At 41.3% G+C, this 16,594-nt stretch overlaps 1 protein-coding gene and 1 long non-coding RNA gene across 1 annotated transcript; both read right to left on the bottom strand.

Annotated features, from left to right (window-relative positions):
* Erich1 (glutamate-rich 1) overlaps window positions 1–16,594 on the bottom strand; it is a gene marked incomplete at its 5' end in the record, with an annotated part of 52,793,804 nt that overhangs the window by 1,322,504 nt on the left and 51,454,706 nt on the right.
* On the bottom strand, window positions 13,265–14,627 carry LOC120097554 (uncharacterized). Its single transcript, XR_015640074.1, has 2 exons — window positions 14,329–14,627; window positions 13,265–13,443 (listed from the first exon to the last, which is right to left on the bottom strand). It is a non-coding gene; the product is annotated as an uncharacterized LOC120097554 (long non-coding RNA).

Raw genomic sequence — 16,594 nt, 5'->3', positions numbered from 1 at the left:
CTGCTTGTCCCAGCCATCCCTGACAACGGAGTCACCCAAATCTGGAGGCCTGCATGAAACCCAGTTCTCCAGTGGGTGGATAGTCCCTGCCTTCTCCTTGCTTTATGAAGTTTTCTATTTCTCAATTCTTTGAGTCCCCAATGGCTCCTTCCTGTTCACTCTCCCTTGCTGACTCTTCCTTGGTTTCTCACTGCCCCTTTGAAACAAGACCCTTTCGTGTCCACCCAAGAATAATTTATCTGAGTCTGGTCTGTGCCCTGATGCCATAGCTAATAATTATGTCTGTTTGTCTTGGCTACTCTGTACTGTCCTATACTGTACTGTGAAGTGACAGGACAAGCAAGGCTGCCCTAAGTGTGTGCTGGTCGTACTCATAGGTGACTAACAGGCAAAGGTGTGTGTGTGTGTGTGTGTGTGTGTGTGTGTGTGTGTGTGTGTGTTGCAGGCTGTGGCCAGGAAGCTCAATTTCACTCTCACTCTCTGACAACCTGAAGCTATAAAAGCTCCCCCAGAAGATCCAGGTGATACCGATCCACACAGCATCCCTCAGCAGCACATCCTTGTGGGAGCCATGGGAGCATCTTCACCCTCCAGCACCAGGAATAGGAGGGCTCTAGCTGCCCCTCATTCACCAAGAGCATCCTCCCTGAAGCTGGGCTGATAATTATCTCAGGTGGTGAGTCCCTCCTCTCCTTACACTTCTTTCTTCCCCCGGTCTACAAGCTTCCCTTAGGATCGAGGTGAAGCTCCCTCACAGGAACTCTTCTGGAAGTACAAATCGCCCATCTCTAGTTCCTGAGGCCTAATCCCGAGAGCACCGGGTCATATGTGAGTGTGCCTGGAGTCACTGTCTCTGTCATACTCTGTTCACACTGCAGTCTAGCGTCATCTCAATGACAGTGCGCTAACGTCACCTCGCACACTTCCCAGGTCCACCAAAGGCCCTTGTTTCTGAAAGCAAACTATTACCGAAGTCAAGTGGGATTCAAGTGAGTAACAAAATTGCTTTTATCTGTTACCAAAAGCACTATCAGAAACAACTAATATGCTAATTAATCATGTATCATCCAAATTTTAGTTAAGAATTCATTATCTAATCAATGATTCATCAAGCAATCACCTATTATCTATTACAAAAATAATCATTAAAAGTTATAGAGCTTTCAGGTATAATAATAATATATAATGTTAAACAACTTAGAATATAGACTAGTATAAAATATTACATTGTACATATAATGCATTATATAAGATGTGTATACATTTACTACATCACAGAAATGAATTATTACATGGTTTATTGCATGCTATATGTAATATATAAAGGATAAGTATTATAAAATAGATTTCATATATTTTGTATTTTAATTATGTCAATATTTTTATTTTATTACTTATACTATATATTTACTGTTATAAAATATTCAAGTCGTGTTTGGCAAATATACTAAATATTGACTAAATAATTAGCATACAAATTACACTGTCTATTACAGTGCGCTTGAGAGCTCCAGTTCGTATCTATATTATACATGTATTTTACCTATATGGTCTAATGGCAGAGACAACTTATTCTGTAGACAGGACTTTTATTGAATATGGAAATACATGAAAATAAAAGCAACCAGAACTTACAGCACAGGGTAAAGATCTCTGCCAGGAGGACTCGGGGTCCTGTGACGGCACAATCAAAGGCCCGTGGCTAGGGGAAGGGGAGGCTCTTGTCTCACTCCTGTGGGGCAACTGGCTATTGTCTCAAGTTAGAGATTTTCAGACACTCATGAATGGAGACAAGTTGGATAACCTCTTGTACTTTGACAAAGCCGTGGTGGCAGTCTGAGCTCTTCTCTTCCTGTGTCACCATTTTTCCTTTCCTTCCAGCTTATCTCGAAGACATATTATACATTAAATCCCAGAGATAATACCATCACACTAGCGATGCCTTTGATACATACAACAATTCCAGATAGAAGCTTCACATACAAGCTTCTTCGTGCTTATCCTCCAATGTTCCTCTGAGTAATACATTGAATCAGTGTTAACTTCCTCTATTGAAAAGTATCTCGTTGTAATGGTTTCTCAGGGAGAAAGATTCAGCCCGTATCTATCCGTTTTCAATTGCTAGAGCTCTTGAATTCTTTTTATTTTATAACAGGACATTTTCCTCTCTGAGATATTTTATATCCCATTTATTTCAACAGAAGTAAAACAAAGCAGAGATCTACCCTGTGTTGCCTTTACCTTGCTTTCTGGTGGCGAGCATCACCTTGGTCTCTTATACGGTGTTGCTCTTAGTTCATTTGTTCTGTATGAACCAGCTAAATGCTGAGGTCTGATGGAACGTGGGACCCGTGAGTTTCAGGAGTGTGGATGTCAGTGGAGGCAGCACAGACCACAGTTAGTGAGCCCTTCTACTCTCTTAGACATATGCGTGCACCGCGTGTCTTCCGCAAAGACTGGGTATTAGTTACTCTTCTCCTTCACAGGAATGGTTAATGAGGAGGGATTAATTTGGAGGTCATGGTTTCAGAAGAGACATTCATTCCTGATGGGGAAGGCAGAGCTACAGGAGCAGTTCAGTATGTGCCAACAGAACTGTCTCAGTGTGGTCAGAAATGTACCGACCCAAGTGGCTGTATGGAAACACAAGAAGGGAATGGCAGTGGCTAATGTTTAGGACAATTGATTAAAGCCAGCTGGTCTACGGCATCCTCTTTATAGAGGAGCCTGTACCTTGATGAACTCACCTGTTGGTTGGTCAGGTGATCAGGGCACTGAGAGTTTCCAAACAACCTCACCTCCATGGTAAGCTGGGAGCTACTGCCTACAGACAGGTTCTGTTCCTGGTAGACATGGCTGCCCTGGGAGTCAAACTGTAGCAGCTCCTGGATCCGCAGGCTGGGTTCTGGGTCCCATTCCTGTTCCTCCCTCCTTTCCATTGTCTGACATATATTTGGACTCATACATATCCATACCATACCACATGTACATATACACATGCTCACACACACACTCACACAACACACATACACACTCACACAACACATACTCACACACACATACATATACACACTCACACAACACACACATATACACTCACACAACACACACTCACACATACACACTCACATAACACATACACATTACACACACATACACACTCATATAACACCCACATACACACTCACACAACACACACTCACATACACATACACACCCACACAATACATTCACATACAAACACAGACACCACATACACCACACTCACACACACTCACACTACACATACTCACACAACACATACGCACACACGACATAAACTCACATACACATACACACTCACACTCACACAACACATTCACATACAAACACAGACACCACATACACTACACAGTCACACGCACACTCTCTCTCTCACACACACACTCATATAGACATACATGCTCATAGGTATGTGCTACATGCTAGAGAGGACACACACATGTCTTATATACAGTGTGTTTGGTGGTTTTGCTATGATGTCCTGGCATCTGCAGCCCCATTCTGAGGTCAGGGAAAGGTATCTGACAACTGGTAGACACATGTGTGTCACTATTTTCTCAGACTCACTAGCCATTGGATTGTAACTCTGGTCTATGTTTACCAGTGACTATGACTTTCACCCATGATACAAATGTGGCTGGACCTGAATTGTGAAAGAGATAATCTGCTTGGAAACAAGGAGGTATGAGGTATGAGGATGGATGTACATGAATAAAGTGAGGGTGAAGATGTTTGGATCAGTGGTCAACAGACCAGCCTCAGCACATGTTTTAGTTAGGATTTCTATTGCTGCAAAGAAACACCATGACCAAAAAGCAAGTTGAGGAAATTCTTATTTAGGGTTTTGCTCCTATGAAGAGATACCATGACCAAGGCAAGGCAATTCTTATAAAGGAAAGCGATTATTTGGGGCTGGCTTATAGTTTCAGAGAGTCCATTATCATCATGGAGGGAAGCATAGCATCATCCAGGCAGCCACGGTGCTAAAGATGGAGCTGAATTCTACTCCGTCATCCATAGGTGACAGAAGACTGCAGACCATACTGGCTATAGCTTGAGCCCAGGAAACCTCAGACCCTGCTCCCGTAGGACACACTTTGCTCGACAAGGCCACACCTCTTAATAGAGCTATCTCCCTTGATCCAAGCATACTTCCAACATAGAATACCACAGGATATATACATTACTGTTTCAAAACACAGTGAGAAAATACTGGACAAAATTAACATCAAAATCCAGCTGGGCAAACTCCAAATTCTGCATCTTCATGTCTGATGTCAAAACACCCTTTAGATCTCCAACTCCTTTTAACTTTGTTGACTCCAACATACTTCTTTTTCTTGGGCTGGTTCCATTCCGTGTTATTAACTTTCCTTGGGTATCTCACAAGTCTGCTATCTCCAACATCTTGGGCTCTCCAAGGCAATCTAGGATTTACCTTCACATTGTGTAAACAATGGCCTCTCTGGGCTTCCATGCAGGGACATCCCTGCCACACTCCTAGCCTCAGCAGTTTTCCTTAGTCACAGAGAGAGACTCCATAACCCCTTGCTTCCTATCCTTGATGCTAGAGCCAGAACCAGATGGCCAAAGCTACCAGGTTCTGCTGCTTGCTGGGCTGGAACATGGCCCCCTACTCAAGTACATCTTCACCAGCTTCCTGTTTCTGATGGCTTCCTTCACTGCCAAAGATTGGCTGCCCTGGAACTTTCTCTGTACACCTGGCTGGTCTTGAACTCAGAGACTTCTGTCTCCCAAGTGCTGGGATTAAAGGTAAGTACCACTGCATCTAGAGCTGAGCTTTTTTTAAAAAAAAATACCTTAGGATAAGTTGGGAGCTTAGCTGGATGGGGTCTTGCCATGAGGTCACCACTCCCTTTATTCCATTTAAAACCCAACTTTTCTTGATTAAGATCCTCTTCTCTCAGATGACTCCAGCTTGTGTCAAATTTACATAATATTGCCCAAAACGGTGTTTTTGCTCCACTTCTCTCTTGAGCTAGGACAAGCAGTCACACAACTTGATAAGTGTAGATTCCAAACATGGGAGCTCAAGTGCAGACAGGGAGGCGCAGTACATCCCTCCCCATAGACTTCCCTGGATCATTGATTACCTAAGGATCCCCAGACTACAGAGTAAAGACCTCTCTGGGAAATCAGCCCACTTCTCTGTCCTCTCTAGCTAATGGCAGAGGGCATCATGCCAACCAGTCACCAGCTCTGTGCTCTATGCACCCCCGTCCTTCCTTTTCCTATATTTATGTACAAAGGTCACAGACTCCACAGAATTCAGCGTCATCAGGCAGAGGCACAGAGTGATAATGAGAAAGAGAGAGAAAGGGTGGCCTCTCACTGACCTGACAGTACTGTGTGGCTTAGCTCACCACAGCCTTCGTAAACTCCCAGAATCTTTTCTGGGTCCTCATCCATGGTGTCCCACCCCTGTAGTTTTGTCCTGCATCGGATCTCTCCTGAGTGTTTGGAAGGCACACTCGAAAGAGGCAGATATAAGGCTTGGTGGACTGACTTCAGTGGCAGGAAATGTGACTTGGACTTGTCTGTTTCTTCAACTGTTTATTGTTGTGGTTGTTGTTCTACATAATTTCTGGAAAAAAAAACTTGAGAACTTAAATGTTTCATGAGGGAATTTTGAAAGAAACAGAGTGTGTTGTAAACCAATTTTCCAAGTCTCTATTCTCCTGTGATGGAAGAAAAAAAACACTGTTGGTGGTGAAGAAAATGTTGGCTTGAGCAAATACAAAGGATTCATGTTCTTTAGTGGAGCCGTACTTCATTTATCATCGGGATCCTGCAGGCCAAGGCCCGGCTCTTTCTGTGAAGAGGTCAGTGAGGGGACCAAGAGATCCCAGCTGAACCAGGCTGGAGCTCAGCTCAACTGGACTTAGTGGCGCTTCCTCTGACTGCAATGACTTGGGGTTGGGTTGTGGGTTCTGTGTCAGAAGATGCTGATGTCATCAAAACAAATGCTTCAATGGACACTCCAGAGTTCAATCAAGGAGGGGAAGTTGACAGTGTTTGCACTGACTTAGGAACTTGTAGCTCAGAAATTAGATCCAGTCTCTGTGACAGTCAACAAAGACATGGTCCCTTGAGTCTTTAGTGGCTCAATAAAAAACATTTCAAAATTAATGCTCATAAGATCCTTGTGAAAACAATGTCAAAGACACCATTGGAAATCTTTGAACAATGTCTTTAATTTCTTTTTCTTTCCACACCTTATCTTATTAGTATTGATAGTCCCTGATTTTTAATGTAAAATTTCCCATGGATGGATTGATTCCTATGCTGGATTTAGGGTCTGTCTGCTGGTATGCGTACCATTCACCGTAGCCATTCTTTTCAGTCTTCCTTAGTAGGGCAAACCTGAAACAAGTGCTCACTCTCTAAATCATGCAAGAGTCTGCAGGCAGGTCTCTACTGTCCTTTTTTACCATTGGTTTCTCTTCCTTTTGTTTGTGATTCCTCACAGATTCTCCTTAATCAGGAAACTATTCAAAATGAAAACAGAGGAAGGTTACAATGGCATTCAGTCGTTCCTTCTCCCCAGTCTCTGATCAGCATCTTGCCAGACCATAGAAGATAATTTGTTTTTTCCAGTAGAGCAGAATTAAAGCTCAACCCAGTGAAAGGACCTTAGGTGTTCAGGACTCTGACAACTGACGTGAGGCAACTACGCTGCCCACAAGAGGGAAGCTTTACCTTCCACAGACAGATCTCTGGTGTCCTTCCAATTCTGACCCCACACTTGTTCCAGGTACCCTCTTTCCAGTGTCACTCCTTGTAGAGAACTGTCCCAGGCATAGGACTGTCTATCACAAGGATTGCTGGGAATTCCTTGTGTTATCTGTTTGTTCTTCCCATCACAGTCAGTTCCATTGAGTGTCCCATGGTGTGCCTCCAATCCTCCAATGATTTAAACCATTTCCATCTGGGTTTTCCCAATGAAGCTGCAGTGAGTTTTCCCTGGGCAAAGATTTTGGTGAATGTGTTCATTCACTTCCTCTTATTTAACAAACCAAGGAACAATATTGCCCATTGCAAAGATATGCACTTATTTTAGGTGGATAAGAAATTGGCAGAAGGTTAGATTTTGTAGAACTGCCTCTGTTCTTAATAGCAAGTTCTGAGATTTCCAGTCATTGAATATCTTTTTCAGTAGGCACACTGCTGGTTTCTGCAGTGTGTGTGTGTGTGTGTGTGTGTGTGTGTGTGTGTGTGTGTGTGTGCTTCCTTTCAGAAGCTTGGAGCTTGGTTGTGTGAATTTGCTGTTTGTATTCACAAACCATCTCCAATTGTTAATTTTTAGTAAAATAACACAAAGTTCAGAATTTAAAAAAATGAATACAGACTTATATTTCTTTTTCAAAAATATTACCAAAAGGTGTCTCACTAGGTAATGGATTGGGTCTCTTTTATTTCAAAATAATTTTACTGTATGAACAAACAAAACTACTTTCTTTATTCCTCCCTCTCCTTTCCTTCCACAATCGTCCTCTTCAGGTCTTGGAGCCTGTTTGATGGGAGCTACTAAGTTTGGGCCTGGAGAGAAAGCTTGGAGGTTCAGAGCAGGGACTGGATGCTCTTACTAAGAATGTGTGTTTGGTTCACAGCCATCTTCAGTTTCAGGGTATCCAGTGCCATCTTCTGGCCTGTGTAGGTACTGTACACACATGGTGCACATACATACATACAGGGAAAACAGTCACCCACATTTAAAAAAAAAACAACTTAAAAAAAAAAGATGTATTGGATTTGTGTTTGTTAGTGTTTGGTTATTCTACATCTCTGTAAATTTTATGTCAGCTTTTACATCCCTTTTTGAAGGTCATGGCAGTCTCCCATTGTAACCTTGCATTTCTATATTTTCTCCTTTTTATGCTTTCATTCTTTGTTTTAAATATTGATATATCTGTTTGTTGCACTGATGTTTAAAATAGCTATGGCTTCTGGCTAGATTTTCTCTCTCACTATAGTTATTTTTCTTTATCCTTTGTATATAAAGCCAGACTTATTCTGCAGTCAGATTGATGCTAATGCAGCTACTCTTGCTTTTTAGAGTTAATACATACATACCCTATCCTACTTTCTTATTTGCAAATGCCTGTGTAATTGCATTGGAAGTTATTTTCTTACAGACAGTGCATAGTTAAGTAAGGTTTTGCAATCTAATTTGCCAACACTTGTCTTTTTTTATAGTTAAATTATTTTTTATAGATGGAGAGCGCAGCCAGGCATGTTTGGAAAAGCCCAGAGCAGAGAGAGAGAGAGAGAGAGAGAGAGAGAGAGAGAGAGAGAGAGAGACTAAACACGGCCAACAGACCAGACATAGCCAGGACTATCTACAAGAGAGGCAAAAATAAGTGCATAGTGAGAGAACAAAAAATAGATAGATGATGGAAAGAGATATAGACAGATGATAGATAGATGATACATAGACAGATTAGATAGATATATAGATTAGATAGCTAGATGGGAGCTGGATGATATAGGTTGATAGGTGATATAGATGATAGATTACATCGATGATACATAGATAGATTAGATATGTAGATAGATGACACAGATTAGATAGATTTGATGATGGATAGATGGATATAGATTGATAGATGGATAAATGATACATAGATTAGATAGATAGATGAGACAGATGATATATAGAGATAGATTAGATAGACAGACAGACAGATATATGGAGCATGAATAGGGAGAACAGTTGGAAGGATATGTGGCTGTTGGAGAGGGAAACCAATGAGCCTGAGGGAGCTTCAAGTAGAGAAGTTGAGAAGAGCTAGGGTGCTATCATGGGCTTAGAAATACTTAGAAATATATTATAGATACTTGTGATACTGAGGGATCCTAGGGGCTAGCATGAGCTTTGATATGTTGATAGGTGCCACAGGTAGCCCATATGTCCCTTCTGCCAGGGGTAAGGGGAATGACTCCTTTGGGTAGATGGGAACCAGCTTCAAAAGTCCCTGAGGAATGCTGGCTTTTATCTAGTCACCAGAAATTTTCTTACAGTCCAGGTTGAACTCACTTTTAGATATTTGCACAGCCTGAGACCTAACATTCCAACCTTTTGTTAATGATTAGGGATGGTATTGTCTCTTCTGTAATTGCTTCAAGGCTGGGGAGGGTCTTCATGGAGACCTGGAAGGCTGGAATGTGGTTAAAGTTGTGTGGAGAGGGGAGGGGCATCGGTGATGGCAAGACACATCTGGTTCACTGTGCAGGGTCTGCAGCCACCTTAGGCTAATGAGATGAAGACCACTTTGGAGCAGCTGCAGGACCATGGTTGACTTCTTGATGATGTCTGTCAGCAGAGTGGAAATCTACTGGGATAGATACAGACTAGGGACAGACTGTAAAGTTAAGGAGCTTAAGGGAAAAATCTTTATATTGGTTGTACACTTGAATCTTCTGGGCCTGACTCGTGGTCCTGGTGGGTTGAGGTAGGGAGTGAAAAGGAACCCCAAGACCAGGGGAAGGAAAGAGCCCACCCTCAGGGGCAGGCTGTAGACAGAAAAACTTAAGCTAATTGACAGGAATATTCAGGCAAAGGATCCTGGTGTCTACTGGACCTGTTTAGATGAATCCAAGTCGTAACTGCCTTAAACTTATGCAAATTTTAAAAATTTTACAAAAAGAGATAAACGTCTTAGATATATTAGCAGGACCAGTGTCCATAATCTTCACTGTATGTCTGTGTAGGGAAAGCAGCCAAGGAGTGTCTGTGAACAGCTGGAGGACACCCAAACCTTTGAGCCTGAGTAAAGCCGAGCTTGAAGAATGTCAGTGTGATAGAATTGGGCCTGGGTGAGTGTAGATTGGACAGGAGTGTTTACAGCTCAATGGGAAGCACTTTAAAAAAAATTTCATTTGTTTTCTTACTTCCCTGATATGGTAATCTATTATTTTTAATTATTATTATTATTATTATTATTATTATTATTATTATTTTACTTATTCACTTTACATCCCACTCACTGCCCATCTCCCAGTCATTCCCTCTCACAATCCATCCTTTATGCCCCCTCTTCGTCTCCTCTGAGCTGGTGGGGAACCCCTGGGTATCCTCCCATCCTAGTGTGTCAAGTGAGAAGCACTTTTAAATCTGTGTTTAGAAAACAAGCAAAGGAAACATTTCTGAGCCTCTGACTGTGGTGACAGTAAGCAGAGCTTCAGCAACGCTAGATGAATAGTTTATCAGAAATCCCCCGGTGAGTGTCAAACCTAGAGCTCTGAAGTTTTAGCATCCTTTACACTCCTTAAATCATTTCCTCAGACCTTTGCAATTTGTATTCACTCATCATATACCACACCCCTAGGCCTTCATGACTTACATAAACTATTTTTTTTTCTTTCATCTGGTAACATCCAATCATTTATCACGAGACAAAGGTGCTTAGTTACTGAGAGCAGTCATTGGAAGGCAAGGTCTATTAAGTAAAGGAATAGTAAAAGTAATTTTTTCCATTAACTAATTGATTTATTCACCTTACGTCCCATTCATTGCCCTACCTTCTCCTGGTCCTCCAAAGTGGTTGTACAAGTTTGCACTCCCACCAGCCGTGGAAGAGTATTCCCTGTGCTCCAACTTCACCAACATGTGCTGTCACTTGAGATTTTAATCTTAGTTATTCTGATGAGCATAAGGTGGAATCTCAGGGTTGATTTGATTGGCATTTTATGATGACTAAGGATGTTGATCTTTCTTTAAGTGCTTCATGATTCCTCTGTTGAGAGTTCTCTGTTTAGCTCTGTACCCCATTTTTTTAATTGGGTTATGTAGAATGTTGGTGTCTAATTCCTTGAGTTTGTTTTAAAATTTGAATATTAGCCCTCTGTCAGATGTAGGGTTGGTGAAGAACTCTTTCCCAATCTGTAGCCTGCTGGTTTGCTCTATTGATGGTGTCTTGCCTTACAGAAGCTTTTCAGTTTCATGAGGTCCCGTTTATCAATTGTTGATCTTAGCCTGAGCCATTGGTGTTCTATCTAAGAAGACGTCTCCTGGGAGCTCCAGTGAGTTCAGGGCAGTTCCCCACTTTCTTGTTCTTTTCATGATGAAAAGGCTGGGCTGATGCCATGGCAGGCTTCAAATTGGCAGTTAAAGAGCCTAGGCCTAAATCTCTGTTTCCAAGAACTGGGTAATTTCAGGTAAGCCCAGGCCTCAGAAGCTGCCCTGCCACTTGGCCTGAGCCAAGGACAATGGGTCAGCATCAGTCTCTAGACTTCCTTAGCTACTTCCTCAGCAACAGTTTCCAGACCTCCCGAGCAAGTTTTCATTCCCCATGCCCCAGTAATGAAATGTCCACATATATAGACCCTCCCAATGATCATCTCAGTAGATGCTGAAAAGGCCTTTGACAAAAATACAGCACACCTTCATGTTATAAGTCTTGGGGAAATTTAAAGTAATGCCACTAAAATCAGGGACAAGATAAGGCTGTCCACCCTCTCCCTATCACCTCACTATAGTACCTGAAGTACTACCCTAGTTACGGCAGTAAGACAACTGAACAAGATCAAAGGGATACAGATTGGAAAGTAAGAAGTCAAAGTATAGCTATTCTCAGACTGTATAATAATATACATAAGCAAGCCTCCAAATTCTTCTGGAGAACTCCTACAACTGATAAACACCTTTGGCAAAGTGGCTGGGTATAAAATTAACCCAAAAAAGTCAGTAGCCCTCCTTTATACAAACAATAAATGAGCCAAGAAAGAAATTAGGGAAAAAACACACTTTACAATAGCCACAAATAGTATGAAATATCTTGGAGTAACTCTAACAAGCAAGTGGCAGAGACCTGTATGACAAGAACTTCGAGTCTCCGAAGAAAGGAATTGAGGGAGATATCAAAAGATGGGAAGATGTTTGTCGGAGTAACAGTGAAAATGGCCACCATACCTAAAGCAATCTACAAATTCAATGCAATTCCCATCAAAATTCCAACACAATTCTTTACAGACTTGAACTAATATTTCTCAATTTCATATTGAAAATCAAACAAACAAATAAACAAACAAAACAGGATAGCTAAAACAATCATGAGCAGTAAGAGATTTTTGGGAGGACACCATCCCTGATCTCAAGCTGTACTACAGAGCAATAATAATAAAAACTGTATGTTCTCGGTATAGGAACAGATTGATCAATAGAATCAAATAGAGGACTCTGAAATATACCTACACACCTGTGGACACTTGATTTTTTGACAAAGAAGGCAAAACCATACAATGAAAAAAAGAAAGCATCTTCGACAATTGGTACTGGTCCAACTGGATTTCTCTGCAGGAGAACAGTGCACATAGATCCATATCTATCACCCTGCACAGAACTCAAGTCCAAGTGGACCAAAGACTCCATGTAAAACTGGATACACTAAATATAGCAGAACAGAAAGTAAAAGTAAATTTTTAGTTAATAACAACATCATGGAGGCTTGAGTTTGTTATTACCTTGAGACTTGTTTTGTGAGTTTAAAAGTAAGGCCTGGTTTTTACATACGAAACGACTGCACTGCAGCTGTAGCTTGGGGGAGGAGCTGGCTAAGGTTGGCTTATTCTTGATGGATTGTCCGGTAATCCAAGCCATCAAAGAGATGTGCGAATTGAAAATCACCACCCCGAATATGCCTCATATCTGATCTCAGGAGCTAAGCAGAATTGGGTCTGTTTTATACTTGAATGGGAGACATTTGTCTTTTGACTAGAAGGATATGGACATTTCATTTTTTTAATATGCTTGAAAATAATTGTTAATTTTATTTTACGTGTATGGGTATCTTACCTGCATGTATTGAGAAGTCTAATTTTGATATTTCACAGTCTCTGCACAAATGCCAAGGGCTTCTCCCTAATGTATTCTGTATGACCAGAATAGTCTTGATATCAAAACATGATGATGGCATCACAGAAAAAAATGCACATACCACTATGCTGTGCGAATAGGCGCTCTCTGTAGGCTCCCATTAAGTAGATCCTGGCAACAATATGGAGGGAATTATAATATGGTAAGGGAAGGTGTCACAAGAATGGAAGGTTGGCGATATGCCTGAAAGACCATTTACATAATATAATGTATTCCTATTATAGTAATAGAATAGAAATAAACTTAAAGCTACTAGGGTGAGGGACAGGATGTAAAAGAAATAAAGCCTTAGTCCGACACCCTATGATGATGAAAGAGTCAAAGACCTAGCTACATAACATGTTTTCTTTTGCATGATAAAGACCATCCTTGGAAAATCTCACTGCTGGCAACAGATGCGGAAGCCTGGGAGTTTCAGCAGAAGATCAGCTTCTGACGCTGACAGCATCTTCTGTCTCAGCGTGTTTGCTTTGCACTGTGCTCAATAAATATTCCTGCTAGGACAACTGGAAAAGAAGAAATTAGACAAGAAGTAAGGGCTGATTCATATTCATGTAAATTGTTCTGTGATACACCCTCCCCTGCCCCACTCACACACACACACACACACACACACACACACACACACACACACATATATATACACACACAGAGATATAAGTATGAGGAAAATAATTTTGAAAATAAAAGTAGAAGCAAAGTTATTTCTGTATAAAATCAATATAGTCTAGTGTGACAACAGTCCTAAGAAGTCTACTAAAGTGTTTAGGTAAGTGGGAAGTTTGGCAATCAATCAACTAATGAAAATAGTCTCTTTATGCCAGAACCTGATAATAAAATTAAGAGCAGATCTATTCCCACTCCAACCAAAAATGGTAAACTGTGGGTAGTAAATTTGGCTGAAGAAGCAGAAGGATTGCTCACTGCAAACTGAAGTACACGGTTGGAAGAAATGTAATGGGTTACAAATAAATTAAAGTACATCCCATGTAGTAGGATGAGAATATGGAATGTATCAGGAAAAAAAATCTCAGATTGAGCTAAATACCCAACTCAATATTAAAATGTACTCAGACGCTTATGGTCAAGGCAGTCCACCTTTGAAATGGATACATAGTCAACGTGGTGGGGAAAGTCCAATTCCCTGTTGCTGCTGGAATGACCATGTGGAAGGTCGAATGTGAACCATACCCCGTGTAAAACTCATCTGACTGGACAATTGGTGTAAGTAAGAGTGCCCATCAGAGCATTGGCATACCTTTTTGATTTTTTTTTTTAATATCCAGAGATGTGCATAGAGTAAGACAGAAATGACAAGGTCTAGAGAAAACACAGAGATCAGGACAGGAACTGTGCTTTGGAACCAGTCAACATATGCTAAAAATGCTTACCACAAAGCTACCGCAAGGCTCTTCAGTTCCCTTCTATGTATATCCATATCCAGCCTGGAGGAAGGCATACAAGCACAGACAAGAGGGTATGTTCCAGTGTCAGCATTCCAGTGTCAGCATTCCAGTGTCAGCATTTCAGTGTTAGCATTCCAGTGTCAGCATTATAGTGTTAGCATTCCAGTGTCAGCATTCCAGTGTCAGCATTCCAGTGTTAGCAGCACTGTCATTCCTCATAGTTGAAAGATGAAAACAGCTTTAATAGTGATCAGACATAAGTAATGATGGTGAAGTATCCATGAATGAAGCATGACTTGGCAACCAAGAAGTAGTGAGGTAACAATCCCTGCTGTGCCATAGCTAAACATGGAAGTGGTAGGTGAAAGGAGCCATCTCAGAGCAGAGAATGTCCATTATCTTCTGTTGAATCTAACTTAGACACAGTGAGTATAATTAATGTGAGGCTGGCAACAGCAAGCGAATGAGAAAGAGGCAGCATTGGCTAATGTAGAAGTACTTTTCAGACACAAAGGGGAGCTTAGATCGAGCTGTGATGAGGGTCACCTGGCTGGGAGCATAGCACATTCAGCGTGGGTCAATTCGATAATCTGGACTTTGCATAAAAAGTCATGGCTTAAGGAACAGTAAGAAAACTAGCACACACACACACACACACACACACACACACACACAGAAGAATTGATAATTAAATAATAATATTAAAATAACCAGCCTACTGTAGAATTGAGGAGTTTTACTCCTGAAACAAAGGAGTAAAAGGAGAACAGAAAAGCAATTTGAAGGAACAGTGCACAACACTGTTTCAACAGGTGTGATGAAAGTTTATAGAGTCTGTAACCTCAGACAACTGAGGCATTTAGATAAAGCATGTTCGTTCAATCATGATGTGCGTACATCACCTACAGCTATAGTCAGTGCATGCCTTACATATCTAAGGGATACGTAAACAACCTACATCCATGAAGTACCTAAACCATGGATGTCTAAGGTGTGTATAAGCCATTTGCATCTAAATATCATGTGACAATTTTTCCTGGGACACAATAGGCCTGTCTTCTTGCTCCAGAAAGGGATCCCAGGATGACCGAAATGTGGATACCATTAAAGTTAAACTTGGTTAACTAATGAGTTTTACTGGGTTTACTTACAGGAATTTGGTATGGGATTACTTAAAATGACTCAAAGACAGTCATATTACCAAAGTTCACATTGGCCCACATCACCACCAACATGGGCTCACAAAATTGGAAACCTGTAGCACACTTGTCTTCAGGTATCTTGATGGGATAGGAAGTGTCTTCAGGTAACTTGGTTAGACAAAGCCCTTTCCATGCAGCCTTGGTAGCCTCTCTGCTTTTTCTAAGTGGCTAGAAACTTTGCAGCTTGTCCTGTCTTAGAGTGACTCTCCACGGTTTTTCTATTTACTGGGAAGGAGGGGATTAGTGAATGTGTTCAGTTTCAGGGACTTCCTGAGGCTATTCTGAGTTGCTCATTTTCTGTCTTAAGGACCTTTCTTGGGAGATGAAGCATTTTACTGGGAAGAAAGTACTACATAACACTGTCTAAACCTCACATGTCTAAAGTGTGTATAAACAACCTGTATCCATGTTATGTATAAACCACTTATACATGAGGTTTATATGACATCTACTTAACATCTCAGTGATGAGATACCTACTCAGGAGTATATAAAAAGAACCCGGCATTATGCTATGTATACCCTATCCATGTCCATGTGTGTATCCACAGTGGAGATGAATAGACCCAGCAAACACAGGAGTATAAAAACAACACACCAAGAAATGTCCCAAACTGGCATGAAAACCCAGGATAGAGAAGATGCTACTCACAGTCACAGGAAAAGATTTGGTATGTGGAGTAATGATAAGCTACTTAGTGACTGACTTGTTATCACAGTCAAGTTTGAGATGGTTGTAGACAGCCAAGATAGTCTGCTTCTGTGCCTCCTCCCGCTATGTTCCACTCAGGGAAGCTAAGGCCCATAGAAGTCCAGCAGGTGACCACTGTGGAGGAGTCGGTGACAATACCCTAATGAGGATCCTGAGCTGCCAGGAAACTATAACATAGTGTTGGAAAAAGACTACCCAGCACATAAGCTGTGCAGGCGCCAAAGCTGAGCTGTGGTTGCAAATGTAGCTACTGAACATTTTAGGTAGGATTAAAGTGAGAGACAATCCTACACTATTCAACTGTTAAGTTCCTGCACTTTTCACTTTTTAGTGACAGG

This window comes from Rattus norvegicus, chromosome 16, assembly GCF_021556685.1.
Source record: "Rattus norvegicus strain SHRSP/BbbUtx chromosome 16, alternate assembly SHRSP_T2T, whole genome shotgun sequence".
Classification (NCBI taxonomy): domain Eukaryota; kingdom Metazoa; phylum Chordata; class Mammalia; order Rodentia; family Muridae; genus Rattus; species Rattus norvegicus.
The sequence above is the reverse complement of the archived record's forward strand: the minus strand, read 5'-3'. Positions and strand labels throughout refer to the sequence as shown.